The sequence below is a fragment of the Dipodomys merriami genome, unplaced genomic scaffold (assembly GCF_024711535.1).
Source record: "Dipodomys merriami isolate MVZ:Mamm:240054 unplaced genomic scaffold, mDipMer1.0.p SCAF_13, whole genome shotgun sequence".
In the NCBI taxonomy this organism is placed as follows: Eukaryota; Metazoa; Chordata; class Mammalia; order Rodentia; family Heteromyidae; genus Dipodomys; species Dipodomys merriami.
Window position 1 is genome coordinate 30,789,722 of NW_027202604.1, and position 26,302 is coordinate 30,816,023.

A 26,302-nucleotide genomic window follows, 5' to 3' on the forward strand; every position below is an offset into this window, starting at 1 on the left:
CAGTTAGCTTAGATTAGTTTCAACCAGCTCACACTTAGCTCTCGTAGCATCTGATCACAAAAATACAAGAGGGTGAGGCCAAAAACATCAGGCCAGACCTGAGCATTCACCTGAGCCCAGCCCAGTGAAAACACAAAGCACTAAATCAACAGTTGTTATTTTGAATCATTAAGTTTTATGGAGGGGGAAGGAGCAGAGGAGAGAATGGCTATTACCAGCAAAATAAGATTGTCTAGACTCAAATCCCTCAACTCTGATACTTACAGGCAGTGACAAATTTCTTATGTGCAAGTGAGGACAGTGTACTGATGATAAATACTGCTGTTAAACATGTGCAGCTCTCTTCTTTGGGGGGCTACTACATTGCATGTTTTCTAGAGATCTTTAAGTTACACAGGGCCATTTGACTCACTTTGTCCAATTAAATGAGAGTGGAAGAGTTTGTATGATATTGATGAAATTCCAAGTATTAAAATTGCATCTTGGAGAAAATCCATCATCTTTGTCTTAGAGCAAGTGCATACTTATGAAGCCCTATTTGGACACACAATGATCACTGAAATCATGTAATAGGTTGTTACCATTCTAAGTCCTTGTGCTGACTAATACAAAAATTAATACAATCCCCCCCTCAGGAGGTTATATGCATAATATTGTGTGTGTCTGTCTGTGTGTATAAACATTTAAGCACAATGGTTGGCCCATCTAAACCCCTCAATATTGATGAATATCATTGTTACTTTATCAGACACCAAAAGGTATCCTTCAGAGATAGAATCCAAAGATTTCTTTCAAAAATTCTCTTCTTAATTCATATTCATGCACCATTTTAATATCATCCTATAATAAATCAGGGCTTAAAACTTTGTTTATCTGTTCACTGTACTAAGTAAATGCAGTTTAATTGGAGCTTAATATTATTTGCTTCATCTTCAACTCTATAAACTTAATATAATATTAGTTCTCCCATTTTAATGACAAAATAATTTTAAATTATCTTAGGGAGTTGAGGAATGTGATTAATATATATTTATAACAATTCTCAGTGTTTGTTTTAGATTACTTTTTAATTTATCACTGTCACCACGCTGTAGCACTTCAGAAAGATCTGAGCAGGAAGGTGAATATTTGTTAAACATTTATATAAGCATTTATATGCTCTACAAATTTATGTAAAGTTCTAGCTTACACGACGCTGCATCATATCCAAATATCTGAGTGTGAAACATAGGTATAGCCATGAATTATCTTTGTGTTGGGGACTGTGAAAATGAAAATTCTTTTAGCCCAGGAGTAGATTGAAAAAGAGAATGAAGCAGATGCCTTGAACCCATGTTCTCAAATGGAAGAAACTTTGCCTGAAGGAGTCTTCTGGCAATATTTGGCAACATGGTGATGGTTGCTGGTCAGTGTGAGGTTTTGCTGTTAGAATCGAGTAGATAGACATCAGGGTTGTTGTTAAACACCCTCAAATATACAGAAAATCATACACAACAAAGGATCACGAGAAACAAATGACCTGTCAAGAGGCTATTGAAACTCCTTGCCTAGAATCTGGGACCTGGATCCCCAGTGTATTTCAGTGCATGCTGTTAGAGATGTTAGCAGATTCATGGAGTAAGAACAGAACCTCTTTCTATGCATGAACTGCCCAGTTTGCTGTGCTGGAGTCAACCATGTCATTTTTATCTTCAAATGATATGAGGAAGCACTAGTTCCTTCATTTTATGGATTGCCACAAGCCTTTGTGTCAGGGAGCCAGAAGTTTGCAAGGAGAAACTACATCACATTAATAGAGGTTTCTATGGCTTTCTGTGTATTCTGTTGTGCTTGATGTATGTCTTTGATAGTCTGGTTCCTTGCCTTGCCTCATGATATAATTAGCCAGGATGGCTGGCCAAGTCATGGGGGAAAAAATAAGCAATTTTCTAACTTTGGCATTTTTTAATTTAGTGCATATTTCAGTGGAGAGATTGGCAAAGTTTGGTGGAAGTTCTCTGTGGGTTCTAGGTACCAAGTATGGAGCCAATGGCTTCACAAATCCTGTGTGTCCTGGAATGAATACATTTGAAGAATGCATGCCTTTACCATCAGCTATTTTCAGATCGATGTATAATACTATCCTCTATCCTCATCCTCCTTTGTGTAAAGTTAAAGATAGTAGCGTCTAAATTGATCACACTTTTTAAATCTGTTTCTAATTCTGTACCTGAAATATAAAGAAATAAAAAGATTAGGAAGGAGGTGGCTGGGGAACAAGTGATAACAATTCAGCCTGAAGAATGAAAGGGGTAAAAAGAAGAGTGCCCACTTGAGAAGCGTCCTTCTCAGAAGCTGTTTCTATGTCAGGATTTGGGGATGAGAGTAATTAGGGATAGGTCTTGTTCGCAGAGAGTCTGGAAAAATGATGCCTTATTTACATAGGTGATAGACATTCATGCATGCTCACGGAATCACTCAATAAATGTGTATTGAGGAACTGCTTTGTGGTAAACCCTGGGCACAGAGCTATAGGCTAGAATAAAAGGGGCATAGCTACAGCCATTATAAATAAGCCTCATGCAATGAGTAAGGCAAGTACAAGTTGTTCCAAGCAAATGTAAAACTATAGTCTGAGTGTGAATCTTAGGAGAGAGCAGAATGGGGCAGGTTAACAGGGGGCAGATGTTGACTAAGAATCAAGTTTGTACATCAAGAAATAGCCTTGTGAAGAAAGCATAGAATAGAATCTCAAACAGATGAGCTGGGAGAAATAGAAGTGTGTACAATGCTATGGTGCATCTGGAGTAACTACAAGTTTAGGAATTGTAGAAGACAAAAGTAGAGGGGGAAAGGGAGGAGCGTAGGAGGGGTAGAGAGAGACCCTACAGATCAGATAAGCCAGGGAAAACTATTACTATCATATATCAGAAGAGACAGAGAGACAGATAGAAAGATATTAAGATTTTCAGTCATAATAGTGACAAGATTGGAATAAAGAAACCAAATGGACAGTTAATACTATTGAATCCAATAGCTGAATGATGAATTAAAAGAATTTAAAAGACATAAAATTTATAGCTTACTGTGGCCATTTACATTTGTGGGTACAGGGCACATATAGTTTTCTTTTCCTCTCTTTCCAATAGGCATCTTTCCTCTGCATTTGAAATTTTTTTAAAAATTGAAGCAAAATAAGTTAAGGACATTATAAAAGTCAAGAGTAGTCTTATACTTTCTACTTTCTCCCAACCTTCTGTGTTTCTCTCTGTATGCGCGCGCGCACACACACACACACACACACACACACACACACACACACACACACACACATCAAACTTCCAAAGTAGTTTTAGGCCAGCAGCCCTAATGCATGGTTACTTTCATGAAATCATAAGGCTACAGATAGTTCATTTTATAAATAGTAATATCCAATATACATTTAAATTAGTAAACCTACTTTTATGGTATTCATTTTACATATTTGAGTTTCTGACTTAGAAAACGTGCTTCAACAATGATAAAGTTTCGCCTAGAGCCGGTGCAGTATATTCAATGTTAGTTGGACATAAGTCTTATGGGAAATCAGGCATGTCGGAAAATTTTCCTGTAAGTAATGGAAATAAAACTCCTCATCTTTTTTTTTGAAATACATCAAACATTAACACACATGAACTGTTCAAGGAAGCAATGGGTAAAAATGAAATAGCCAGCATACATTAACCTATCCAACACTGTCTATGATAATTAGTTATTTTCATGATTGATAAATTTTTGGCAATTTTAAGGGTCAAGTTGAGCCCTGTTGAACCTGAACTGCTCTTGACATTTAGTAAATAGCAGCCCACATTTATAATTGTAAATATGTTGCAAACTATAAAATGGCATGAATTAAAGTTTACACAATTTAATTTTCTTTCCAGTCATACCTAAGTCTATAATAACTGAACACTCCATCTAGATACCACAAAGACAAATTGAAAATGTTTATAGATTCAACAAGGGAAAAAAATCTGTTTATAAATGTACAAGTAAACACACATGGGTTTGCGTGCAATTGCACACAAATATATTAACTGAAGTATGGTATTTTCAGAGGACAATTCACATGGTGTAATTCCTTAGAAAAAAGAACTCACAGGCCAAGAAATAAATACCAGGAAACTGGCATGTGAAATATTGGTGGGGGGGAGGTCAAGGGGAGGGGAGTATATAAATTAAGAGAAGAATTGGGAAGAATGATTTCATGATATCCAATGAATGGCCTATGAAATTTTAAAAAAATGAAGGGAAGGATTGAGTTTGGAGGGATGGAAGGCAATGTAAGAGGTAACTTCCATCAAGATGTATTGTACTTACAAACATTCTATTTATAAATTGAATATTTCCTCTTTTGTATAACTACTTAAAGATTGTCAAAAAAACACTTAAGGATACAGGTGGACCTGTTGCAACAATGAGAAGTACAAGTTGTCATGTCCAAAACGAGCTTTATAACGTCAGTGCGGGGGGGTGGGGGGAAGGGGGGGGAAGGAGAAGGACTGGGATTGGGGGGGAGGGGGGAGGCTGGGAAGGGATGTGAAGGGTAAACCAAAGGAGGAGGCTGCAATGCTTGGTAAGAAATGTACACATTATCCTGCCCATGTAATTGTAACCCTTCTGTACAGTATGTTCACAAATTAAATTAAATTAAATTAAATTAAAAAAAGAAAAAGAAAAAGAAAAAAACCACATATATTCACTTTTTAAAGGATGCCCAAAAGATCAGAAGATTTTTCTGATGCTTCCTGAATTTGTTTGCACATTTTCTTGTTATTTAGAATAATTTTAAAGATACCTTAGAGTGGTACAGAAAGTATATGAAAAATGGGTGAGGGTTACATGTGTGACTCAATGATAGAAAAGGCCTAGCAAGCTTGAGGCCCCAAGTTCAAACCCCAGTACCACCCTATAACAAGCAAAAGAGCCACAGGTGAATATATTAACATACTCAGACATTTTCTCTTCAGTATCATAATGCATTGAACTAGATTCTTCCTGATTTTTCCTGGTGCTACTTTATGCTTGAGAGGTATTTTTGATGTCATTATTTCATTTCTATACATTAAAATCATTTTAGCTTCAGCCAATATAATATAATATTCGTTATGATGATCAGATCCTGATCTTTTGGTTATTCACAAATAACCAGGTTGTAGCTTAGCAGCATACTATGAATATTATGGAAGTTTAGTTATGAAGGTTTTGTTATAGTTGTTGTTGTTGTTGTTGGAGTGTTTGTTGTTTTTTTGCTGGTCCTGGGGCTTGACTCAGAACCTGGGTGCTGGTTACTGAGCCTCTGTTCTCAAGGCTAGCTCTCTACCACTTGAGCCACAGCATTATATCAAACTTTTCCTGAGTAGTTTATTGGAGATAAGAATCTCACAGCCTTTCCTGTTCAGGCTGGCTTTGAACTGCAGCCTTTCCTGCCCAAGCTTTGAATTGAGATGCTTAGTTCTTAGCCTCCTGAGTATCTAGGATTGTGAACTACCAGAGCCTGGCAGCTTTGAAGTTTAATAACCTCCACATCTAGACTGTGAAATTCGTAGACATTTTTCTTCTTATTATAATGGAACAAATGTAGAAAAGTTATGATCCATAAGAGGCTATATGTCACTACCAGCCAGGCTGAAACATAGACAGCTAATAAACAACAATGACATTGTGATCCTTGTCATCGTACATCCAAACCATGTATAAAGTAGGGGGACAGTAGCTCAGGGGCACAAGGCTTGTCCAACTTGTTCAAGATCTGTCTCATCCTCAGCCCCATCAGAAAAAGCAAGAGAAAAAAAAGGAAGGAACAAACCGTGACCTGTGTTTTCACGGAGTTTACATTCTCTCTGGGAAGGAACACCTAAGCTAGGTAATCAGTGGATTATGACATCAAATTGTGTTCAATACATTCTGTCTAGTGAGGGACAAAAAGTCATGTATGAAAGGATTATATGCTTTGCCCGGTAGCTTTTTTGTATTCGGCACAGTAGTTGGATTCCCAGAATTTCCTTGCGTGGCTCCCCATCCCACACAAGACACATAGTTTCTCCTAGCATTTAGCTGGTGATGGTTCAGTTGAGTGATAAATCCTTCCGAGTGAGCATGTGCTTTCTTGGCTGGCACAATCTCCACCATTCCTAATAACTGTGTTACTACTGCACGTTAAAAAGAAACGAACAAAAAGAGAAGTATTTGGTTGTCTAAGAACCTGGCTACTTGTCAGAAAGCTTTGGGGAGCCCTCTGTGGATGAGATAACATTCTAAAGGTCAGATGGGACTTTCTTAGGCAAAGGAAAATGATATGACAGCAGGGCTACACAGGGAGATAGGAGACTGTTTTAAATCCCCAAAACAAATTGTATGAAATTTTGCTCTTATAATTCTTTAGAAAGATTAAGTCAAAAATAGCACGAGGCACTGGGTATTTGCAAGAGGGGTAAATGAAGAAATGGTTGAGAGGAGGAGGATGGGTCAAGAATTCATTAGATATACCACAAATTTAAGAAACATAAGGGAAGGAGTGGGTCGAAGGAGGGGGGTGAAAATGTCGAAGGGGAACAGATCAACATGCAATGTATTCATAAGCTGCTTTGTTACATGGCAAAAGTCTAAGACATATCCTACATTAAGAAAGGGAAGGGGTGAGTTGGGGGGATAAGTGACAATGTTGAAAGACTTGACATTCATAAAGATACACTGTATTGATAAACTGCTTTGTTGAATGGCAACTCCTTTGTATGACTACTTTTATTTTTGCCAGTCCTAGGGCTTGAACTCAGGGCCTGGGCACTGTCCTGAATTTCTTTTGTTCTAGGCTAGTACTCTACCATTTGAGCCACAGTACAGGCTCTTCCTGTTAATGTTTTCCTGAGCATCGAACCCAGGGCTTCTTGCATGCGAGGCAAGCACTCTACCACAAAGACACAACCCCAGCCTTGTATAACTACTTAAAGATTATATAATATTAAACAATATAAATAAATTATCATTGGAAATGGAAAAAAGAAGAAGGAGAAAGCAAGGAACATTTAAAAGGCTGAAATGAGGGCTGAATACCTTGTTACTTACTTTTCTTTTTACTTCAAGCTTAGAAAAGTTGATCTCAATAGTACTAGTAGATTCCCAATGGGATATATCATTCTGCATAGCAAGAACAGTTTAAATTTTAATTCAAATTTAGAATACTAGATCTGAGGACTGTACATTTCTATAAAGCAACACTGGGTATTAGAGTTCCAGCAGTAATTGATTGGGTCAAGCATAGCATGTGTGTGTGTGTGTGTGTGTGTGTGTGTGTGTGCGTGCGCGTGCGCGTGTATTTGTAAATCCTTTGAAGAAATAGTAGACACTCTAAAGTAATTAAATATCTGTCACCTTTTGTGCCATGGCTTTTTCTCATTGTGTTCACCTCTTCACCATCTTGGCCCAAATCAGTATCTGTATAATCCTGCTTCCAGTCCTGTTAAATTACTACAATCATCAATGAGGAAATAACCCATGTGGAACATACACTGGAGTGGAAAAACACATTTATACTAATAATATAAAAGCTGCACTGTGAAATTAGAGCATAATGCTAGAATTACTGCATTTAACCTCTTATTCTTTGTAGTAGAAAGTTGCAAAGACATAGTGTACTAGAAACTCACCGACACAGCGTTTCCATGGTTGCTCAGGCAGAGAAACTGTGGCTCCTGGTAAGGAGTAAAGGTGACATTGCAACTTGCTTGGAGCAAAAGCAAAATTGCATCTTACCAGTTGCTCACAAACACATCCTTTTAAAGAACAAAGAAGTTTTCTGGTGCTGGGTCATTGGGATTAAATTAACATGACTCTGTGGGATGCCTTTGGGGAACTGCATTGTTCTTGGTTGTGACAAAGCACAGTTGTCATGATAAACAGGAAGACTACATTGAGATTGGAGGGGTTCAACAATGGCAAAGCATCCAGGTTGTTATTCAAGTGACTTGATATGCCACTGTGGAAATGCATCCTGTCAGATTTGTAATATACTTGAAAAGAATCTCAGCCTTGGAAGACATCTCATCTTTACCAGCCCCATCCTTTACTGTTTGATTTTCTTACTTCATCAAATAGTTAAGGTTTGTGTGGAAATTACATTGCTACGATGAACACTAACCCCATGTTGAGTGTTAGTTGTTAGTAAATGAATGCACTGCATCTATCATGTCTGTGATTTCCTCACAGGACTCAAACCAAAGAGGCATTTTGCTTTAGCCATACAGTATTATCAAGCTTGACTCCCTGTTTCAACTTTCATTTTTCTTCTCCTACGTTTTTGCTTTCTCAGTATCATCCATTGGCTATGGGAAAAACCCTGCTAACAATTCAGTACCTATCAATCTGATTTAATTGCGCAGTGCTATGCTTTGAAGGTTTTTCACCTTTCCAAAGTTCATGCTGAAATTTAATCCCAAAGTAATAGTATTAAGAGCTGGAATCTTAAAGAGGTGACCAGGTCATGAGAGCTCCTTTTTCATGAATGGAATTAAGACCCTTTATTAAAGAGACTTCACACAGCACTTTGCCCTCTATTTGCCCTTGGACTTTCTGCTGTTGTAAGGAGAGAAAACAGAGAAGGCACATGTTGAGCGGTCCAATTGGGAGTCTTTATTAATAGACCAATGAATGCAGGCGGACTCTTGTTGAAAAGACCTGCAGCCCCATGAATACACTTAACACTGTCAGAAAACTGAGCCGTGACAGCCAGAGAGGAAAGAAAAAGCAGGAAAACAATACCAACAAACCAGATCAGCTCCAATGGAGAGCTGAAATGGGACTCCATAGTGACCAGAGAAGAGCCAGGAGACAGGAAACAGGACATGAACATGGAGACATGTGGCATGGCGCAATGTTGCTTGAGCAGGTCCAGGCCTAAACAGAGTCAGGTCAGAAGGCAGGATCACAGGGGGCTTGAGAGTTTACAACCCAAGACTGGCAGGTCTAGTAACCTATTGTCCAAGTCCCCACCCCTGCCTCTTCAAATTCAGGCATGCCCATCACCTGGCAGGTGGGACTTCCCTGCCTCCATCATGAAGATAACATGGCACCAGTTAAACCCAATACCCTATCAACCAACACATGGCCACGATGGTACCGGTTCAGCACCCCTACTTCATAGCCATCTAAGGATTCACCAAAAACACTGCTTGCAGTTGCTTTGATCTTGGAGTACCCTATCTGAACAACTGTGAAAGTACCTCTTTTATTGCTTTACTTACCCATGATTGCTTTGTGATAGCAAAACAAAGTAACACACACACACACAGAGATGCTCAGTGTAATTGTATACAGATATTAAAAATCTATGCAAGTGTACACATGTGTGTATATGTGTGTGTGTTTAAATTAAGTGAGCATACAGTAGTAACATGTAAAAATAGAGTTAAATTATACATGACTGGCATTTTTATTGATGGGAAATAGTCTTCCTTGTGACTTTTTTTGTTGAAGAATCATCATCATCATCTCTATTTCATATAACAATATATATTGCCATTAAAGTGTGGGGCTTTGTTTCATTGATGCCAATCAAGTAGATTAAATGTTCTCATGCCTGGCACACCAAAATATCCTAAATAAGATTTGGTAGAATGATACCTTTTTCATACATAGATAAGCTGACAATAAATTGAATCTACATCTTAGAGGTAGACTGTGATAAGAGACTGGGTAAGTGAGCAGTGGAGGAAATATCATCTCCTTGATCTAATCAACCTGGATTTGAATAGATTTCACTCACAGAAGACAAACAGGAACTAGAGTAAGGAGGAACTCTAGGACTTCAAGGGAGTGAAGTGCTCAGAGAGTAACGAAAACAATGTTGATTTTGTTCATGCTGGTACTAGGACTTGAACTCTTGAAGCCTGGGAACTGTGACTGAGCTTGTGTGCATAAGACTAGTGCTCTACCACTTGAACACTGTGCCACTTTTGTCTCTTGTTAATTAGAAGTGAGAGTATCATGGACTTTCCTGCATGGGCTGGCTTCAAATCCCAATCCTCAGATTTTAGCTTTCTGAGTAGCTAGGATTACAGGCAGAAGCCACTGGCACCTGTGTTTCTCCTACATTAGTAAAACCTTTGGCAAATTTCAGCAAAGCATGCTAGTTGTATAAATTCAAGTTTAGTTTTAGACAGAAAAATCATGAACATTTGACAGAAACAAAAAGTGTTTCCAAAAGAAGGTACCATTAACCTACACTTCAAAAGAATTTGCTACAGTTTCAGGACCTATGAACTCTGTTGTATTTCATAAATAAATAGGTAAAAAATAACAAAGAAACAAATCATTCTGAAAACCAGCAATTTTTATCAGCCCCACAGATAGTATATCTAGCAGAATATTAACTACAAAATATAAAATGAGTGTGTTTAGTATTTTAAAGACATGAAAAATTGTAATGTATTGTGAGGAATGGAATGCTTCACAAACATAATTAAATAGTTGTAAACTATAATTAAAACACTTGGTAAATATCAGATTAAACATAGATGGAGGAAAAATAATAAACTATAAAATGAATGTGAATTACCTGGATAGATTTTAGGGACAGACTATAAAATATGAAGTATGAGGCCTAGATTACAGAATAACAAATTTCATGACAGCAAAATTGGAATTTGTGATGGAGTAATGGTAGAAAAGCAGTTTATTCAAAGGGAAAATTGTCAAGATCAAAATTAGGTAAGATACATCAACTCATAAATCCCCGAAGTTTCAAAGTATTAGTCAAGATGTATAAAAACAACTTTACACAAGTAAGAGTGAAACAATGGAAGCATAAAACAAAGAGGAAAGGAATTTAGAGAGATCCATTAAAATAATCAGTTTACTTAAAAATTCATTATTAACTTAGTCATAAACATATAGACAGTAATTAAAATGATTAAATATAGGAGCCATGATGTTGGAGGACAATTGTTGAAGAATCTCTCATCTGTCTACATATCATGCAGGTGAATAAAAAACAACTTTTTTTTTTTTTACATAATCTTCAATTTGGAAGAAACAATTTACTGCATAATGTTTCTTCTCTTCATACACCTCTAACCACTTAAATTTCTCATTAGTATGTTGCTTCTGATATATATATATATATACACACAAATATACATATAAATCTATATACAACTCATCAAACCATTATGGATGCACTAGTATTAACTGACATCTAAGGATTACAGTAAGTTGTACATTTTGTGAGGCATAACTTTAAATATTTGGAAAGACGCACAATGTTGTGTAAGACACATAGCAGTTTCCTTGTGCTCAGTGTCCTTGGCCTCGTTCATGCATCTTCCCACAAATTCCTGAGTAATCTGTTCTTGCTTTTTCTATAGTTTGTCTTTTGCAGGATGTCATGTATTTGGAATCATACAGATTGGCTTCTTTTACTTCATAATCTCCATTTAGGTTTCCTCAATGTCTTTTCAGGCTTGATAGCTCATTTAATTTTATGGCTGAATAATATTCCATTATGAGGATGTCCCAGAGTTTGATTAGCCATTCACCTGTTGAAGGGCATCATGATTGCTTCCTGCTCATGGCAGTTGTAGATAAGTAGGTTTTATGTAGACAGAGGGTTTGAACACATTTTGTAAATACCTAAGAGCACAAGGGCTTGCTCTGGGGTTAAGAATATGTTTTGGCTTGGTAAGAGACTGGCAAACTCTTTCAAGTGGCTGTGACTTTTGTATGTTTTCAGCAGTGATTCATGAGAATTTTTGTTTATTGCTATCCTTGTAAGCATTTGGGATTGTTATTTTTTAAAACAGTTCTGACAGGGGTGTGGTATAGATTTACTTTGCTCATCCCTAATGGTAAAAGATAGTGTGCATTTTTCTGGGTGTGTGTTTGCCAGCTGTGCATCCTCCTCAGTGGAATGGTTTTTTTCCCTGGATTATGTTCACACTGAATTTCATTGTTTTATTTAATGTTTACTTTTAAGGTTTCTTCCTCTTTCTCCCTCCTTCCCTCCCTTCCTCCCTTCTTTCCCTTCCTCACTTCCTCCCTCCCTTCCTCCCTCCCTCCCTTCCTCCCTCCCTCCCTTCCTCCCTCCCTTCCTTCCTTCCTTCCTTCTTTCCTTCCTTCCTCCCTTCCTCCCCCCTTCCTTCTTCCCTCTCCTTCTCTTCCTCTCCTTTCCTCTCCTTCCCTCTCCTCTCCTCTCCTTTCCTTTCCTTTCCTTCCTGCTTGCTTTCTGTACTGAGTTTAACTCAGGGATTTGCACTCAACTGCTTGAGCCAGGCTTCCAGGTCTTCTATTTTGGTTGGTTTTGAGTTAGGATCTTAGAGTTTCACTTTTTGGGTAGGCAGGCCTGAACTATCAGTCTCCCATTCATCCTTTCTGCTGTATATGGATAACAGGTCCGTGCCAGCATGTCTAGCTTTTCTGCTGAGACATTCTCTTGTGCATTTTAAGCTTGGGTTGGTCTGAAACTGCGGTTCTCCCAAATGCAGCCTCTCCTGTGACTGAGATGACAGGTATATGCCACCCTGCCTAGCTTCTGATTGAGATGGAGTCTCATGAAGTGTTTTACTGTGTGCAAAGTCCATACGATCTTTGCTTTATGCTGATGCTTTTCCTACTTAGGCTTTGACTTAACTTTCCTTTTATTGAGCCCTGAAAGTTTCTGTTTAAAGTTAGATTTGAGGTGATTAAGTATTTGCTATGATGTTTTGTGTGAATCTAGAAAGAATAGCTTTCCCATTTAGTGTTTGACCACGACCAGAGACTTAATTTCAATATACATATTTTTCTTCCTGTTGTGTTATGGTTTCCCCAGGAAAGTTTTCTTAGATAAAGTCTGCATCTAAGTCTGTGCTTGTTGGCATTTGCTGGTAACCTCAACACTCAGAAAGTAGAGACCTGAGGATTACAAATTCGAAGCCAGATGGCTAAACATGGTAGGAAGGTGTATAAAAGTGGAGAAGTGGTTGCTGGGAGTTGTTGGAGGTGGGGAGCTTGAGGGTGAAAATTCACTGGTGGAGCTGTCATGGCAAATCAACAAATTTACCCTTCAGATAAATACGACGACAAGGAGGCGTTCAAATATCAGTATATCATGTTACCAAGAACATAGCCAAACCTGTCCCTAAAACCCAGTTGATGTCTGAATCTGAATGCAGGAGTCTTGGCGTTCAACAGAGTCAGGGATGGGTTCATTATACGATCCTTGAACCAGAACCTTTCCTCTTGCTCTTCCGGAGGCCACTACCCAACAAGCCAAAGAAATGGAGCTGGAGAAACATGAAACATTTCCAACCTCAACTCTACACGCCTGTCCTTTCTAATATCTTTCTCATGGTTGAAAATGCTGCTTTCTTATTTCTCATGTTGACAATGAAAAGATGTTTGACACACTGTTTGAATGTGCTGAAAACTTCTTTGCTTCTTGAGTAGAGCCACCACCACAGCCCGGACAGAGAAGGGCTTTGTGGGCTACAAACTCAACTGAGTGGGCTCTCAAAGTCATGGTGTGCTCTGTATCTACAGAGCACTTGACAGAGGGAGGAAGCGTCTTAAGAATCAGACCACTGTTGTACCAAGGTTGTGTAAGCCCGCTATTTAATTTTTCCTACTGGGTACTGTATGTATGGTGACTTGTGGACTTATCTCTCATTGTATTGGAAAATTTCCATTTGATTCAAGAAAATCTATCCTATGTTTCAAGACTTGATCAAAGAGGAAGTTTTTATAATCTAAAATAAAAACCTCAACAAAATGGAGAAGCATTATTTAATTTTATGATGAAATCTCTGTTTCTCTCTTTCTTCCTTTTCTTCCCCTTTCCCCCTTGCTCTCTCTCCCTTGATCTTATTTCCTCTCATTCTCTTTCATGCTCAATCTCATTTTCACTCTTTCGTTTTCCACCACTTTTCAGTCACTGGGCTGTAGCTTTCAAAAGACTGGTTTTTTGTTTTTTGGGTTTGTTTTTTGCTGAGTCCGTGGTTTGACCTCTGGACCTATGTGTTCCTGAGATCCTTGAGGTCAAGGCTCATACTTTATCACATGAGCCACTACATCACTTCTGTTTTTGTTTTTGTTTTTCTGTGACTTAATTGGAGATAAGAATTCCACAGACATTCCTGCCCCTGCTGGCTGTGAGTCACAATCCTCAGATCTCAGCCTCCTATGTAGTTAGAATTACAGACATGAGCCAACAGAGCCTGGCTTCAAAAGATATTTTACTTTTAAAGTTTTTCCTTCTTTACAAGAGTCAGGGAGGATAAAGGAAGATGAGCATAGACTTTTCTCATTGTTCTCTTCCAAGATATTTTGCCAGGGACTTGGTGACTTGCTCCTATAAATCCTAGCTACTCAAGTAGCTGAGATCTGAGGATTGGAAACATTTCTCATGGAGGATGGCTATTTGCTATTTTCAATTATTCTTCTTGTTTTGCACTGGATTATTTCAAATGATTCCTATCCTACCCGTGTCAAAAACAAAACAAAACAAACAAACAAACAAAAAAACCATACAGGTATCTTTCTCCAGTCTCTCCTGTAAGAATGTGGTAGAATTCTGGGAAGTAGAACTTAACCAATTGTGGACAACTCTGAGCTTAGACTTTCAAGTGAGTTCACCATTAACCTCCATCATTTAATTGTTCCTGGCATTTACTAACCCCAGGGGCTTACTTCTAATTGCTTGATCTCTCCTGGTATCTTTTTGTTTTGTCTGTCTTCCAACATTTTGGAATAGTCATGATCATGAAGTCTCCAATTTCCCAGTGGGTTTAAGAAATGTTATTGATTTTCAGTTTGATGAGATATTCCTTCTTGTGAGAATGAGCACAATGATTTCCAATTCTTTTACATGTTAGAACTTGAACCAGAGCGGCAGATTCTTTTGAGAATCTACTGAGAGTAACTGATAAAACCCCATATTGTAGTTCTTGTGCATGCCTCCAGGTTCTTCTTAAAAGTAACTCAAATTGCTTTGTAGTATGCTCTGGATTCTTCCTTTAGTGAACAATATCTTTCAGTGCAGTTTCTTATTAATTTGAGCACTCGCCATCAACTGAAATACTACCTTTCTTGTCATCAGTGAAATCTTAAATGACAATGATGGCTTTATGCCCCTCACTGATTCCACCAACACAAAAATTTCGGGGAGTAGAGAATTAAATCTGTCACTGATTTTCTATGATTATTTCTTTTTTGTCAGTCCTGGGGCTTGACCTCTGGGCCTGGATGCTCTTCAGCTCAAGGCTAGTGCTCTACCCCTGAGTCATAGCACCACTTCCAGTTTTCTGAGTGGTTGATTGGAGATAAGAGTAACATGGACTTTCCTGCCTGGGCTGGCTTTCCACCACAGTCCTCAGGCTCTTGAGTAGCTAGGATTATAGGCATGAGCCATCAATGCCTGGTGATTTTCTATGATTTTAAGACCCAATGATTATTCCTTCTATTGGACTAACTTTAAGAAGGGAATAATTAAGTAAATAAATTTTTGTAATTTTATGAGTCTATCATTTGAATAATCATCAAGTTATAGGTGGTTCTTCTGTATTCTTTTGTCTATCATCACTCAAAAAGTAAAAGTCTTGTTTAGTCTATGTTTGGATTGAGTTCAGTTAAGAATCTAATTTCTCAAAATTCATACATTAGTTTTAAGAAAATCCTGATAACAGTTACACTTGAACTTCTGGATACTTTATTTGTGTTATCTCTTGAAGACACAATGAGCGCTAAATTCAAGTAACTTTGTAATGTATTTTTATTCAATTATAACAAATATCCATTTTATTCTGTCATCTAAAGCAACTTCAGTGAGTCTAAATTACCTATAAACCAAGTATATTGCTTCTCTTAAAATAAACTGCATGGATGTTTGAGCACTTAAATAAACTCTGATTTCTCAGCAGGGCACAAAACTGTTATATTTCAATCATATCCAGGAAATCAGATTGCTTGCAACAAAATAGAAGTAAAGTGGGAAAAACCTTTCACTTGTGCAAAATCCAAGGCGGTCACCTTCTGCGCAAACATCTGGGCCAAGGAGAGGTTTGTTCTGCTAAAGGAGTTGGCCCAACGCCTAAGCTAGCAGAGTAAGTGACTAAGGAATTGAATGCTGCTTCTGGCTGACATGTCAAAGTATCAAATATTAAAAAAAAAGAAACAGCTTAATCAACCTTAGCTGTACCCTTCTCTAGACAGTGAAATAATCCATCTAACTCTGTCCTCGAACACCTTGAGTATGATTCCTGAGCAAAAGTTGCTTCCTCCTCGAACACCTTGAGTATGATTCCTGAGCAAAAGTTGCTTCCTGGGCTATGTCTGAATGCTGAAATATGGGCTTAAGAGAGCTGATGTATGCATGAGTCTGCTTTCCATCACTATATCAAAATACCCCAAATACTCAAGTTATATAGAGCAAAGGTTTCCTCGCTTCAAAGTTTTGAGGGCTCCAGTCTATGTCTGATTTTCCTTTGCTGGTTCAAGTGCACAGTTAGGCAGTATGTTATGACGTGAACAAAACTGCCACAGTGATTTCATAGAGACTGCAGTCTCATAATCACCTTCAGGAGTAACACCCAATTTTGTAAAAGATATCTCATTTGACTCCAGTTGTTTTTTTTTTTTTTAATCATTCTACCACCTCCCAATAGTACTAAGGTTGAGAATGGTCCTTTGATACATTGGCATCTAGATGGAATTCGGAAACAAACTATAGAAATTTGTACATTGAGAACTGACATATCTCATCTCTCCAACCTACTGTCACTTCTTACACCTATCTATTTTACCTCCTCCTGGATTCACATATATGGTATGGGAATCAGCTTGATGTCTCCGCAACATTGTCACTGTGCTTCTCACATTGTCTCCATCATCCACAAACTTTCATCCATTTCATGTACACGTAGAAAGCGTGAGTATATAGAACCAGAGAATGAGCTAAATGATGGAGTCTGAATCTAACTTAAATTACCCATGCTTGAATTATAAGTTTAAATCCAGTTTTTGTTAGGACAATGATCAGCATGAAGGAGAATGTCACAAAAGAATCCTCCTCAGTCATTTGCAGTGGTTGTAGCATTTAATGTGCCTACCAACAGTATGTAAGGGTTCTAGTTTTCCCACATCCTTTCAAACACTGGTTCTGGGGTATTTTTGGTTGGTAGTTCTCTTGACAGATGTAAAAAAAAAAAAATCTTATTGTGGCTTTGATTTGCAGGAGGATATTAAAGTTCAGAACTGTAACATAATATATTAAATCAGGGTCTTCTAAGACAAATAAAGAGTCATCTAATAGCAAAATTGTATTCCTTTCTTCCAGTGACCACTTTAAAGATAAACTCATGATAAATTTAAAAGTTAGAACAGCCAGGCACTGGTGGCTCATGCCTGTAGTCCTTTCTACTTAAGAGATTCAGATCTGTCTGAGGATCACTGGTCAAAGCCAGCCCAGGTAGGAAAGTCTGTGAGACTCTTATCTCCAATTAACCACGAGAAAGCTTGAAGTGGCACTGTGGCTCAAGTGGAAGAGCACTCTCCTTGAGCTGAAGAGCTCAGGGACAGCACCAAGACCCAAGAGTTCAAGCTCCAGGACCGATTAAAAAAAAAAAAGTTAGAGCATACAAGGTTTGTTTCTGCTATTGATTTCTGCTATTGATTAGAAGTTATTTTTTTAAAGCTAAAACTCCCTCCAATTGAGTTTATGTTCCTCTAAACTGGGATAAAAATTCCTAACTGACACCGAATCATGTTAAGTAATATAATTAAGTAAAAGTCCCCTTAAAATAGCATTGAAAACATAATTAGGTTTCAAGATAACCTCCCTCTGATTATTTGGTGCCACCACTATTATTGTAACCAGAGTATTTAAAAATGGATTATAGTAGCAGATTAGTTGGTTTAGACTATTCTTTTCCAATTGGGAAGTGGTTACAAGTTCCTATGTAAGGGATCATAACAGTTATATGACCTCCTTGTTATTGGTAGTTTCTAGATCCTTAGGGTAACTGATCTCAAGTTCTGCATGAAAGACTTGGATGGCAAATACTTCATACTGTCTCTGATGAGGAATTTAGTCAATAATATCTTTTTTTTTGACAGAAAGGAAACTTCCTATTAATGGAATAGAACCACTGGCAGCAATGATCTAAGACAAAATGGAGTAAGAGGGACCAGAAGATGAAAGTCAGAGTCTTAGACATTATGATGAAAAGATAAAATAGATAATGTTTTATTAACAGTTCCAAAATGCATGATTCTTTATTTAATGGAAAGTTTTAAATAGCGTGGGGAAAATTCTCCACAAAATAGATCAACACTAACCACATTGCTTGGTGTTAATGTTTCCCTCAGCTCTCTTTGTACTATGTGCACATTGGATAGATACTTAGAAGTTTAAGAATAACCTTGAATGTGGGACTATTTGAAGATGTGCTTTCATCTTCTGGGAAATATCTTGTAGAATTTTATGTATAAAAATTACTGGAAGACATAAAATCTTTCTCCACTGGGATTGAAAGCAATTAGCACAACTAGTAGTTTTAGAAATGCTTTTTGTTACATATTTCTTTCAATATCTATGTGACATATATATATATATACATATGTGTGTATATATGTGTATATATATATATATATTTGTGTGTATATATATTCTCATGAGAGCATTAATAATTCATGTGGCTATAATTTCTTGTTACTTAAGGTTGAGTTAGTTTCTTGGAAAGAAGAAAAATAATTTGTAATATTAGACTTGAATAATTGTTATACTGGAAAGACTGTTCTAGAGTTATTTCTTAAATTATTCAGTTAAACTGGAAAAAATATAGTTTAAAAATATGTGAAGGACTGAAGTTCTAGCTCAGTGGTTGGCATATGTATTTGAGCTCCAGCACTGAAAATAAAAAGAAAAACATGAAATTGAAAAGGAAACTATGGGCGAATAATGGCAACAATTATATTTTTGAAAGTTTGAGCTGAAAAATGAAATAGATGAAGTATTTAATAGATGCAGAAACTCCATATAGAGACTCATCAAGGAAAGAACACTATAGAACTATCTCTGAGAAACTCATCATGTTAAGAAACACAAGATCATTTGGATATTTTTAAAGATCTGGCTGATATAATATAAACATATTCAAAATTTTAATTATATATGTGTATGATGTCTGAAGATAATAGTTAACTGACTTGCTTGTTCATTTTAAATTGTTTTTATTCTTATAGATGATAAATATGAAATAAAAAGTTAAACATATATCAATGCTCATTAAGAAGCAGTGAAGTATGTGATGGAAATATGAAGTCCTTTGATTTTATGTCCTCAGTATAGGTGTTTTTTTTAATCTTTTACTTTTTGTGGTGCCAGGATCTCACACAAGCTCAGAAAATTCTTTACCTCTATGCTATGTTTCCAGCTCAGTTGTCTACTTTTAAGAAATGTTTATAGAAGTTCTCCTGAATTCTCAACCAAATGAAGAAAGTCTATTCTATGCTGATCCTCTTGATGATTTGGTCAAATAAGTCCAGACAGACTATCCAAGCCACCCCTGAGAAGACTCAGAGAGGGAAAGAGAAGAGAGCTAGTTGGCCCCTGGGTCTTGAGAATGACCAAATAGTTGCCTGGAATGAGTGCCCAGGTTTTCAATTCATGTTCCAGGACTAGCACCAAACAGGGGCAAGGGGGAGAGGGGGAGAAAAGGAGAGAGAGAGAGAGAGAGGCAGAGACAGAGACAGAGACAGAGACAGACAGAGAGATAGAGTCAGAGAGAGAGACAGAGAGAGACAGAGACAGAGAGACAGAGAGACAGACAGAGACAGAGACAGAGAGACAGAAGAGAGAGAGAGAGAGAGAGAGAGAGAGAGAGAGAGAGAGAGAGAGAGAGAGAGAGAGAGAGAGAGAGAGAGAGACAGGGGGGTAAAAAAAAAGCCAGGGAAGAAAAATAAAAAGAGGAAGGAGAGAGAGAGATACAGAATTTCAGGTAAGGCAGGTGTGGAAGAGGAAGAGAAAGAAAATATAGGGGAAGGAGGAAAGAAAAAGCAAAGTAGCTCTTTAGGAGCAAAGCTATAATTTTATCCATCTCATCATACTGAGAGGACAAATACTAGTCATCAAAGCCTGCCAAAAATGTGGGGTCTCAAAATCTCCATGAGACCTAGCCATCTTGAATTAGTTAAACCCTTAATGGATCAAGGGTATCTTCTTGAACTCTAACTGCCAGAAAACAGAAACCAAAATAAATGAAGACCTGGATGGAGGTCAAAGTTCGCTTACATGCATAGCTCAGGCAAATGAAAGAAAAACATGTAAGATTAGCTTTTACTGAAGACAAGCTAATGCACAAAAATTGCAACTTGATTGTCCTTTTAAATAGATAGTAAATGTGTGACTTTACATGAAGATGGAATATTGGGTGGAGGGGAGAATAAATATATTTATAAAAGAAACTTGGAGAATTGAAAAACATAACTATTGAAAGAAAAATTCCCCGAAACGGAATAAATATTAGTATAGTTAAGACAAAAAGACAGTGTGAACACTGTCCAGAAAGGCAAGGACAGGGAAGATCAACAAGGCTCTGTCCAACCATCTCTAAAACACCGGGTCCATTAGTGCAAACAAGTCTGTGCTGTGACCCCATCCAAAATATGTAAACCATCTACCTGTGTTTTTGCCTGCTTTATTTCTGGGGACCCCAGAAATATTTCTAGTACCCCAGATGAAATACACTAGAGGTATAAAACTCATTCCAGGCAACTCTTTGGTCATTCTCAAGTCCCAGGGGTCAACTGGCTCTCTTCTCTTTTCCTCTCTGAGTCTTCTCAGAGTTGGCTTATATAGTCTATCTGGACTTATTTGCCCAAATCTTAAGATCAGCATAGAATACACTTTCTTCATTTGGTTGAGACCTCAAGAAAAGTTCTATTAATATTTCTTAAAAGTAGACAGCTGAGCTGGAAATATAGCATAGTAGTAAAGAATTTTCCGAGCTTGTGTGAAATCCCAGCACACAAAAAAGTAAGATTAATCAAACACCTACACTGAGGACATAAAATCAAAGGACTTCACATTTCCATCACATACTTCACTGCTTCCTAATGAGCATTGATATATGTTAAAATTTTTCTTTCCTATTTATCATCTCTAAGAACAAAAGCAATTTAAAAATGAACAAGCAAGTCAGTTAACTATTATCTTCACACATCATACACAAATATAATTCCCATCCTCTGTCATGTTCCCTGTATCCTTCCCTCTAAAATACAGCATCCTCAACAGATTTGGTTGTTTAGTTTTAATGGGTTTTGTTGTGTTGTTATTGTTTTATTTCAGCTATATTGTGTTTGAATTCAAGAGCCTTATGCTTAGTTGGTTGCTTGCTTGCTAATGGCTGCTGCACTACTTCAGCTACACCTCCAGTCTTCGCGGCTATTTACTTCTTCAGTGATAGCCCAGATAGAATATTCCACTGGTCTTTTGACATGAGAAGTCACTTGTGTTTAAAAGAATACTAAGAACTTAATTATCTCTCAATTAGGGTAATTTTTCAAATTTCCACCTGATTGATTCCAAGCCATCAAAACTTTCTCAAAATATTTTCTACCTCTTGAGCTGTTACTGCTCCATCAACTTAGAAATTGAAAGGAAAATAATGTGCAAATGCTTCCAAGATCCTTCATGGAAAACAGTGATTTTTAGGCTCTCTAAATGGTGTTTTATGTAGTTCCTGATATTAACATGAATAGGAAAAATGTAAAAAGACATTTATCCAGCTTCATTGAGATATAAGTGGTATTCTCTCAGTCATTTTTTTTGGTTTAGTTCTCAAGGTTACTATGGCAACCAGCTCTGAGCATGTACAGCATGGCTCCTAATGGTACCTAGTATTTCTGTTGCCTTCTTCCCTAGGAATTTTTTGTCTTATAGTCATGTCTGCAGGAAGCCATTGCATGGTTCTGTAGTATTCAGGAACAGGAAGTACAAGGCAGGTGGCACCCGTTAGGACAGTGGGGAAGAGAAGTCAGTGGATGGTACCAATCCTTTCTCCTGTGGAGAGAAAACTAAGGTGCACTTTATATGATTAATTGAAGTATCCCCTTTAGGAATAGGCCACGTTTGCATGAATAACCTTTACATAAACCTTTGGGTCTGAATATATACTTAAGGAGATGGTGATGAAATTTAAGCTTAAATAGAGCTCATAGCAATAATTTTTGCTTTCACCCAAATACTTTATATTTGAGGATGTTGACAAGTTTTAGAGATAATGTATGATTATGAATTTTAGGGGAAAAGATGTAAAGAAATGTGTTGTACTACGCCACTGTAGCAGAGGTCTAAACATCATTTAATCTATTGATTTGCTGGTAGAAAGTGTGTGTGTGTGTGTGTGTGTGTGTGTGTGTGTGTGTGTGTGTGTGTGTTAGCATTGTTTTCACATAAAGCCATCACTAAAATTATTAAGTTAACCTAATGTAAAAGTGTATTTTTATTGGATGGATACTTATTGAAATCACACATTTTCTTGCAGTCTGTTTTAAGCAGATAGGAAATTTCATCTCCATACCTTGAGTTATTTCATTCTTTAAGGGAAAAGACAGGCAAATAATCCAAGAATTCTAGTCCAGCATGATAGAAGTCTATGCAATGGTGTGGGGTGCTAGGAGACACCCAGGAAGCACACATTAGAAAGTGGTGTGGCAGGAAGAGACTCGGATAGCGTAATGAGAGGTTATAGTCACAAGATCAGACATTAAGTATGTGTTATGTATTGGTTTCTTATAACATCTTTAAGCGGTATGTTTTAATTATTTTACCTACATCATTTATATATTACAATGTATCATTTATATTATAATATATTACAATATTATATATATAATATATATATGAAGGTTTATCTGTACCATTTGGTTTACTAGCCACAGCTTTATATGTTGAACTCTATTTCTATTCCATTGTCATTTAGAGAAAGTGAACTGAATTCAAAGACTTCCCTTAAATGAGTGAAGATTAGCCAACTTGAGAAAAGGAGTGAGACATCAAATTCAGGCAGAGACTATATAGAGATACAAATGTTGACGACAAATTGCTATTTTCCAGGAAATTGAAAACAGCTCTTCTTAAAGATTAGAACTCAAATGGATAGAAGGAAGTGGAAGCCAGGAGCCAACTTGTATGAGGCCATGTGTCTAATACTAAGTAGGTTATGAAGAAATGAAAGCCTCTAAAAGACATCAAGCAGAATATGATCTGCCCGAGTTTATGCTTTGGGAATAGGAGAAATTACTCTGTAATAAGTTGTGAAGGTTCGGGCTGGGAAGGTGGCTCAGTGGTAGAGCACTTGCCTTGCATGCCTGAGGCTCTGGGTTCGATTCCTCAGCACCACATAAGCAAAAAAGAAAAAAAACAGAAATGGCGCTGTGGGTCAAGTGGTAGAGCTCTAGCCTTGAGCTGAAGAGCTGAAGGACAGCAACCAGGCCCAGAGTTCAGGCCCCACGAACAGACCCCCCCCCAAAAAAAAATAATAAGTGGTGAAGGTTCATAACAAGATTCCATGAGATACATCATACATTATTTTTGTTTTGTTTTTGTTGGTAGTGGGGCTTAATCTCTGGGCTTTGGTGTTGTCCCTGCACTCTTCAGCTCAAGGTGAGTGCACTACCACTTGAGCCACAGCACCACTTACGATTTTCTAGTGGTTTATTGGAGAGAAGAGTTTTAGGGACTTTCTTGCTTGGGCTGGCTTTGAACCATGATCCTCAGAACTCAGCCTCCTGAGTAGCTAGGATTACAGGCATGAGCCACCAGTGCCAGGCTCATACATTTTTTTAAATACATGTTAATCTATTTTCCTTTAGCCCCAAACCCTATAGTCTGTTTATTCCTTTATGACACGACTTGGGAAACTGAAGCTGTATTTCTGCTGTCCAGCTTGCTCCCTGTTGAGCTGGATGGAAGAGGGGATATGACAGCCTGGTGGGACCTCAAAGGGGCCTTTGACGCCCTGCTTTGTTCTTTGTAGTAGTGCATCTTACCACTGATTTGTCACTCTGCATAAGCAGTTCCAGTCTCTAGTTTCTGACATTGCTCTTAGAACTTGACTCCTCATGAAGAAAATTAATTTAAGATAGAGGCAACAGATAAATAATCCATGTTTTTTTTTAAACTCTTTGTGTCAATTTCTGTTGTTACAAGTTGTGTTAGTTCGTTTTCTCATCACTATAACAAAATACTTAACAATATCTGCCTAAAGGAGCAAGGATTTATGTTGACTCACAGTTTCTGGAGATTCACTGTATGGTGACTTGATGCCATGCTTCTAGGAAGAAGAATACAGAGGCCAGGCATCGGTGGCTCATGCCTGCAATCCTAGCTACTCAGGAGGCTGAGATCTGAGGATCGAGGTTCAAAGCCAGTCAGGGCAGGAAAGTCCATGAGACTCTTACCTCCAATAAACCACGCAGAAAACCAGTAGTGGCACTATCGTTCAAGTGGTAGAGTGCTAGCCTTGAGCTGAAGAGCTGAGGGACAGCACCCAGGCCCAGAGTTCAATACCCACAAACAACAAAGAAGAATAAAATAAGAATAAGAAGGAGAGAGGAGGAGGAGGAGGAGGAGGAGGAGGAGGAGGAGGAGGAGGAGGAGGAGGAGGAGGAGGAGGAGGAGGAGGAGGAATATTCACTCACCTATGTATCTGTTTTTAAAGCACGTACATTGTGTGGATACAGCTATGAACAGACCAAAAGCTATGCTTTTTCTTGTTTAGTTGATGCTTCCGTGAGCAGAAAAAGCAATGAGCCAACAGCATTCTAAATAAACTGAGTTTCTCTCATATATGTAAATTTGAAGGTAATGATAGAAGGCAATAGGGAAAATGTATATTTGCCTGGAATGCATTTACAAATTTATAACTTATCAAAATATGAATAAGTCACAAAGTGTTTATGATTTACTTTATGACAGAAATTGGAAGGCACCTTGATTCGGGCTTGACCTAGCAGCTCAGCTACACAATCAAGACTCAGGGTATTGTATCTTTCAGTTTCACTAATATATATATATATGTTGGCCCTTGGTCCATAAATGTGTACACAGTGGTGCCCATACTTAAGCATAACACATTTTCTTAATAGAGTATTGAACAGAAAGAAAAAGACAAGGGCAAATGTCTAGGTGGAAATCTTAGCTACTGAGTATAGAACTGATGGGACTAGTTGCACCCGGGCAAATATTTGTGAGTGTGTTTCTCTGTGCGTGCATTTTAATTTTTAAAAAGTGAGTTTGAGTCAAGAATGGACACATCTTCCACCTGAACTATGCTTTGTGCTAAAAAGTCTTGAAAACACTGAGGTTTGTCAGAGTTCAGCTGCAGGAAACTATGCAATGCCAAAACAAGTTTTGATTTTGTGGAGGGCAGGAGGGAAGAAGCAACACTGCTCCAGCAAGATAGTAAGGTTTATTAATGTCAGGAGGAAAACGGTGCAGCCCGTGCTTGACCAGTGGGATTGAGCAGGTTTGTTTCTTGATCCTTCAAGGAGTCCCGAAGGTCAGCCCCTGGGCAGCTTTGTGCCAGATGTTCAGCAACACATAGTTGTGTGGGCCCCAGTCTGTGGGGCCTGTGAGTGGCACGAGCATGAATATGGGCATGGATGGGCCTTGGCACTGCATGTAACCTTCCGCATGTGAAGCAGACGCAGGCAAGGGCGAAGTTTGTAGAGCATGCCCGGGACTACATTTGACCGGGTGGTCCTGTGGGAATGATTAAGACACAGCCAAAGTTTTGTTTGTTTGTTGTGAAAATACCATACAGAAGGGTTACCATTACATGGGCAAGATAATGAGTACAACATTTCTTATCAAGCATTGTTGCCTCCTCCTTTGTTTCCCCTCTCCTCCCTTCCCCCCACCTCCTCCTGCCAAAGTTGTAAAGTTCGTTTTTCGACATAATGATTTGTACATCTCATTGTTGCACTGGGATGTTTTGCTAGTGTCAGATCTGCTGTGGAATTGGTATTGTATGTCCATAAAACCTTCTTTTTTCAGCACATGTTCCTTACTAGAAGAAAATGCTCTTACCTTTAAGCTTTGATAATTTTATAAAAAAAAATACTTGGATGAAAGCTGTGATGTTATATTTTTTAAAAGGTGTTAAGTCACTAAAGGCAGTGATAAATATTTCATTTTTGAAAAAAAAGACACTTATATAGAGAAATACTTTCAGAATTTCTCAAGTTTCCATATGAGTTTTATGATTTGTAGTGGTTTTTAAACAAACATTAGCTTCACACTTATGTCTCT

At 37.8% G+C, this 26,302-nt stretch overlaps 1 protein-coding gene and 1 pseudogene across 1 annotated transcript in view; both read left to right on the top strand.

The window, feature by feature from the left end:
* Nucleotides 1–26,302, top strand: part of Chl1 (cell adhesion molecule L1 like) — a 739,723-nt gene that overhangs the window by 309,613 nt on the left and 403,808 nt on the right. The gene's annotated exons all lie outside the window — the stretch shown is intronic.
* On the top strand, nt 13,031–13,437 carry LOC138824892 (cyclin-dependent kinases regulatory subunit 1 pseudogene; annotated as a pseudogene).